Source organism: Crotalus tigris, unplaced genomic scaffold (assembly GCF_016545835.1).
Source record: "Crotalus tigris isolate CLP2741 ecotype Arizona unplaced genomic scaffold, ASM1654583v1 scf7180000020218.1340706, whole genome shotgun sequence".
Classification (NCBI taxonomy): domain Eukaryota; kingdom Metazoa; phylum Chordata; class Lepidosauria; order Squamata; family Viperidae; genus Crotalus; species Crotalus tigris.
This window is the reverse complement of record NW_024097911.1, coordinates 916,902-923,696: the sequence shown is the minus strand read 5'-3', so window position 1 is coordinate 923,696 and position 6,795 is coordinate 916,902. Positions and strand designations below refer to the sequence as shown.

Here is a 6,795-nt window from a genome sequence, read left to right as displayed (position 1 = left end):
GGTGTGCTTTTCAATAGAGCATGTCCTTCTAAAGGATATCATTTGCTTGGGTGAATACCAGAAGCTATGTTTCCAATGCACCCAGTGAATGATCAGAGGTTGACAGAGGTTGATTGGTTGGCCAGAGGGGGGAGGAGTGTCCTTCTTCTGCAAGTGTCCTTGAAGCAAAACTGAACCTAAAATATTCTTGCATGCTTTAAGATGCCAGTGCGGCAGCTATCAGTCCCTTCCCATTTTTGATATTGTATTTATTCAGTGTCCTAAAGTTCCATCTCCCAAATATTTCAAATAATCACTGAGCGCATCTTTGCTAATTTCCCCCAACCCCCCACTACTTCAGCTGGTCTCTTTTCTTTCCTAGATCATGGATGGCTTTGGATAGATGGGCTTTCCACATTGTAGGAGCAATGGATGATTGCTGCATACCAGTTTGTGCCACTGCTGGACAGGGATATGAGTATACAAACTACAAGGAAGTGTTCTTCCTTCAAGGGATCATGGATCCTTCTGATTGCTTCACAAACATCGAAGTGAGCTGGAGTGATAAGAACCATGAGGACTTCACCTCTAATACATCCTCCCTTTGTGTGAGGCAATGGATTCAAGTGTTTTTGCGTCATCTAATCCAACAATTATGCTTGGTAGGGTGCTTATTATCCCATTTGTTTTGAGAGATGAAGCTTCAAAGGACCATGGATCCCTCTGATTGCTTCACAAACATCGAAGTGAGCTGGAGTCATAAGAACCACGAAGACTTCACCTTTAGTACATCCTCCCTCTATGTGTGTCATTTAATTCAACTATTATGCTTGGTGAGGTGCTTATTCTATTTTGAGAGATGAAGCTTACCCAGTTCGTGCCTGGTTTATGAAACTTTCTGAAGGTCATCTGGACTGGAGAAACCTAAATTACAATTGCATCTTCAATCACTGTGTGGTTGTGGACATGCAATTGCAAGGTTGAAGGCCCACAGGTAGTGCTAAACAGCACGGTTGCCAGTTGCAGAGGAAAATGTAACTTCTGTGTTTAGAGCCTGTGCCATTTTGCACAATATTTATGAAACACAAGGGCATGTACCCAGCTGCAACCTTCTGACATGGGAATACCTTGTAATGCTGCATCAAAAAATTGTTGAACCAAAGGATGATCAAAACTTACTGGAAGAAAGGCATGTCTGGGATGCAATTGCTGATTTCCTGCTTGAGGTTCATTGACACAGCATTTCAGTTTACTGATGCTTGCTGATTTTTTATGTGTTGGTTCTCTTGCTTGTCTGTGATCACCCAGGCAGCTAACAAAATATCTGTTTCAGCGGATCAACTCCTATTCTTTCACTTCTTTGTGTTAGGACTAAGTTGTTGGAGGAGAAGAGCAGATTTCAGCAGAAGGATCTGGTTCATTTTATTGAACAGTTTCCATATGGGCCCAACAACCAAGAGCAGACCATGCTGAAAACAGGCCAGATAGGCAGAACTGCCTTTCTGCACACAGTGTGGATGTTGGTGGGGGAGAAAAACTGATTAGGTATAGTGGGAAATGGAAGACATAGGAAGAAAAATGTTGCTTGTGAGGGAACCTTTCTTCTTTGGCAAGGTGAAAGAAACTCTAAGCTGCTGCAAAAGAGCCTTAATGGAAAAGGAGGCAGCATGAGTGTCTGTTGCTAAAATCTTAACCATGAAGATGGCAAAATAACGAAGCCTACATTATGATGTCACAAAGAGACTGACCTCTTTGCTCTTCTATTACAGCTCATGTTTCTTGACTTCCTCTCTCTTGCCCTCCAAAAGATACCTACTGTAGGAGGACTGACTAAAATTAATATCATCTCAGCATGTATTAGAGAGCCAGTTTGGCCTAATGGCTAAGACATCAGGCTAGAAATTTGGGGACCATGAGATCTAGTCTTTTTTTTTTTTTTAATATGGAACGCTTCACGAATTTGCGTGTCATCCTTGCGCAGGGGCCATGCTAATCTTCTCTGTATCGTTCCAACTTTAATATATGTGCTGCCAAAGCGAGCAATCTTAATTCCAACTTTTGATTCATCTAGCCCTGCCTTCAGTCCAGCATAGACATACACAAGTTAAGCAGCATGGTCTCGAGCTGTTTGGAGGTTTGAAGACTAGAACTTTTAATTGAGGCCCAAAAAAGACTACAAAATACTCACTGATAAAGCACAGGTAAAACAGAATCAAGTCTTTCTCCCCACTAATTATGCAATTTAATGCTGATCAAATGCAATTTCCAACTTGTTCCAACTGAATAGTAGCAGTCGTCTCTAAAAGTTGTAACTGAAATCTTACTGAGTTTCAGTAAATCTAACTCAGTGGGTCTCCTTGGGCAGAAAAAACAAGGTGAAGACAGGCATATGCAGATGTTACATGTTACAAAACTAATGTAAAATGTGCCTTGTCTTTTGAACTTGAACCCACAAAAAATGTTACCAGTTGACCAGTCTTCCCCAGCCTGATATCCCTCAAAGGTACTAAGTGAGGATTCTGTCCTTTTGGCCATGTTGTCTAAAAGTTTTGGGAATTCAAGCATCGTTAGGTCTATGGAGCCAGGAAAAACAGTTTTAGTTGCAATTGGACTTAATTCTGCCATCATTAATGTATTCTTGTCATACCATGTATGCATGTCATAAAGCATAAATTTCCCAGGAAGTCTGTAACCGAGTTCAGCAACACACATTTAAAGCATTGCTCCAGGCTCTCTCATTTTAATGTGTTCAATTGACAGGTGGAGAGCTCACATCTTGATAAGTGATATTAAATTAATATAGATATTAAACATGATATATGTAATTGTATCTAACAACGATGTAAATGTAGCACATCCAATAACAATGTCATCCTGAAGTATAGAGCAGGCCTTTGTCTGTATTTGCAATACCCCTAAACTTCTTTCCAAGTAAAATCCACCTTGTAGTAATTTTTCATAATTTAATTAAAACACATAATTTAAAAATACCCAAACAAACTCACAACTGTTCCTAGAGTTGAAAAGCAATTTTCCCTCCTGCCCTCAAACTGTTGTTTGACTGGGGAGGCAGAGGTTGCTATGTTATTTTGTTTGATTGCAGAATATAATGCTTGGTGTCAAGTATAAATATCTCTGAAAAAATAAAAAATACCTTAGGTACAATAAAATTGCATTTTTAAGTAATATGGGCAGTAAATGATGCATTTAGTTTTTATATAGTACTTTACACCTGAGAACACTATAAATACTTTACCATTTTATCTTAATGGCATGGACTCAACACTGCGTGCTGAACCAGCTTATTTGATTAAAAGAGGACAGATATATTCTTTTTGAAAGCAAATTATGTGGGAGGGAGGAGTGTTCAAGAGTTTAGCTTATCTTTCATAATCATCTCAAAATCATCATCTTGAAGAGCTGCCTCAGGATCTCTGTTACTACAGAATAACTTCTTTATGGATTAGTTTTGCAATAGGCTGTTAAATTGTATAAAAACTTTTGCAATGGCGTGCTGTCTTTTCAGTTGTTCAAGATTGTGTGATAAGACTGTTCCAGAACTGTATCCAGTGTTTCTCAAGGTAGATCTAGCTATTGCCATCCCCTGGTCATCAAAACCATAGAAATTAGCAATATTTTACCCCTCACTGCTTGGCTGGTGAGCAGTGGTGGCATATTGTCACTACAGAAAGCTATCCTATATTTAAGAAACTATCCCATATTTAAAAGAACTTGTGATTTTGAAGCTCATGAGCTTGAGGAATGACTGCAGCTCAGAAATTGTATTTGATGGCTTAATATTTTATTCCATTCAGTTAAGTCAAAAATTACATGTATTTTCAACATTCTCTTTTCAACTCACCTGAGGGGGGGGGGGAAAAGAGTATTTTGTAATCTCTGACTGGAGTCATCCATTTAATACAAATACTATGGTTAGAATAGCATCACAGAAGGACTCCATAGTCTCCTTTCCTGGAAGATGTCAATTGCTCTAGTCAGGAGAATATCACCTCCATTCTACCACTTAGAAATTGCAATAAATGAATAATGAAAAGTTGTCATCATAATAATTTTAACAGTACCATCTTCTGCAGAGGCAAATTTGGGGATTCATTTTCTAACGGTGAAACTGACAAGCTCTGAATCTTTTAATCAGTAACACTTTCTAAAGCTTGCTGTGTTTTTGTCTCTGTCTATGAAGAACTCTGTGACCAAAACGGGAAATAGTGATCACTAATAAAGTTGAGCACATGGAAAAGCAAGTGACACATGGTGTCAATAAAAAGGCACAGGAGAAGTCAGGTGTACCACTTGATAGACACAAGTGCTTGTCCACACTTGAGAATTTCATTTACTTCTCAGAGCTAGTTAATCTTTAGGAGTGAGAACTGCCAAAAGGCTTACTGAAAATTGTTTGTGTCCATGACAACATGGACCTCAGGCAACAGAGAAACAAGCTCATCATAGGGACTTGGCTCAGAAAGTTTGAGATAGCAGATTTTCCTCCGATCAAATTGGTCCAGTGACATGCAGCTTTCAGGGAACTTTGTCCTTGATGTGTCCACATATCTGCAAGTGTGCAACCATAAGAAGCAGAGATCAATCTCCTTTTCAGTCTGTATCATTTTGCTAACTTAAGAATTTGCTACAAATAAAAGCAGCGATAGAAACTTTATTATGACTATGGAATCTGCTTCCTTACTGACGTCAAAACAAAGAGTTAATTAGTCCAGATTTATTTGGATATTGATCTGTTGCAGAGCTGCAGCTGTGAAAAAGGCTCTTGTGAGCCTCATAGTATTTTGGAACTTCCCATTCATTTGTATCATGTCCCCTGGCCGTTTGCAATATTTTCCTTCTTATGCAGCATTGTCATATGTTTTTCCCCATGGATTTTCTGCCATAGGAGAAATATTTCAACTAGCACTATATTCCTATATCTTCCTACTAATACAGAGGTCTTAAAAAGCTAATGCAGTATGCAGAGATCCTACCGGTATTAATTCTGTGTAGCCTATAATAATAAAAAAATCTGTATAAAATCTTAATTTAAAAAAAGGTTCTAGGCCACATGACTACACTGTAAAATATGAAAGCATGCTGACAAAATTGCTAATGACCAGGAAAAAAACATAAAAATGAAATTTTATTTTAGCAATATTGGCTGTACCTAATCCTGGTCTTCTGCTTGAATTAGAAGTTAATTTACAGTATATTATTTTAAGTAGAATTGGATGCTAAAAATACATTAAACTCTCTCCACATATTACTTCTCCAAAACAGTCATGATTGTTGAGTATGTTCATAGTGCTTTTGAATAGACCCTGTACAGTATCTTTGGATGGATTCCCTGCCCAGCTCAAATGAACTGAAATCAAATTATGTTGGCAAGTTTATGGATACTTGGCAAATATAGTTAGTGAAAAATATGGACATTTTCTCAAAGAGGCAGTAAGGTGAACAAATTCGCTCATACATGTGGTGCAAAACAACTTCCATTAATTATATTTAAAGAGATTGCTAAGGTATAGCAATTCCTCATTCTCAACTTGCAAATTAGGTGATCCATAGCAATATATATATATATATATCACGAAAGATTGAATTTAAACGAACATAAAAACCCTGTTATATTTAATGTTGGGGTTTCACTGATGCAAGAGGGCAACTACACAGAGTAGACCCATGGCGAGATAGGTCGCAAATAAATTTAACAAACAGTGGGTACAATCAATAGCATTTGAATCGGCTCTTAAAGGCCGAAAATTTTTGAACAGCTTTAACCCTGATAAAGCTACTCGTGTTCTTTGCAGAAAGGTGGAGTTGCCCTATCTGTACAAGTGTCAATTGTTGGCACATGACAAGAGGGGCTGGAACGGTTGGGGTGGACAGAGGCCTTATGCGAATCTCGGTGCTGCGTGAGATTTTTCCGTGAAGCCTTCTTCTTTGCCTGCATAAGTTGGGGAAATTGGGATGGGACCCGGATCGCCCCCCCCCCCCCGCTTTGAGCCCTGCATAAACTGCGTCTTTAAGAAGCTTCCCTCATTTTCAGCAACGCGGAGAAATACGCACTCTCAACAGCAGACTGCATTCTGATTTTCATAAAGTCCCGCAATCAAAATGACAAAAAAAAAAAAAAACCAAAACCCCGCAGCTGTTTACAGATAAGACTGACCTCACCTCGTGGGAACGGAGATGCGGACTGACAAGGCTACTGGGAAATGTAGTTCATTTAGTACATTACGTGCTTACTTCTCGCGACAGTTTGCTTTTCGGCTCATCGCCCTAGATCAGTGTTTCTCAAACTCGGCAGGTTTGAGACGTATGGCTAGTTGGGGAATTCTGGACCTATACGTCTTAAAGTTGCCAATTTGGGGAAATACTGCCTTAGGTTCTCACAACCAGTGGCCAATTGCATGCATATATTGAGTCTTTTACATATTTACTGAAAGGCAAGCCCATTGAATTCATTCGACTTCCTTCCCAATGTGTAGAGCTTGTAATGAATACACTAAAGAGTGTAGCTGTATCACAATTACCCAAAGGCAATCCATTGATTTCACTCGACGTCCTTCCAGATAAGTGTATATAATATTGAAGCTTGAAATAACATAGACACATATTAAATTGGATGCAATATTGGATGACCCGAAAGACCAGTTTAAGGACAGATCATCCTGGAGAAAAATCTATGTGATTGCTAGGAGCCGAAAGCGACTTGATGTCACATAGTCAAATGCTCAAATCAGAAAAGGGGAAAAAATTAAATAGCTGGGTGAGAATTACCTAGATCTTTTTATTTATTAAATGTATTTA

The 6,795-nt window shown here is 38.7% G+C and overlaps 1 non-coding gene across 1 annotated transcript; it reads right to left on the bottom strand.

The window, feature by feature from the left end:
• Positions 1 to 1,915: 1,915 nt before the first annotated feature.
• Positions 1,916 to 2,022, bottom strand: LOC120318464. The gene has a single exon (XR_005559515.1). It is a non-coding gene; the product is annotated as a U6 spliceosomal RNA (small nuclear RNA).
• Between the last annotated feature and the right edge of the window lie 4,773 nt (positions 2,023 to 6,795).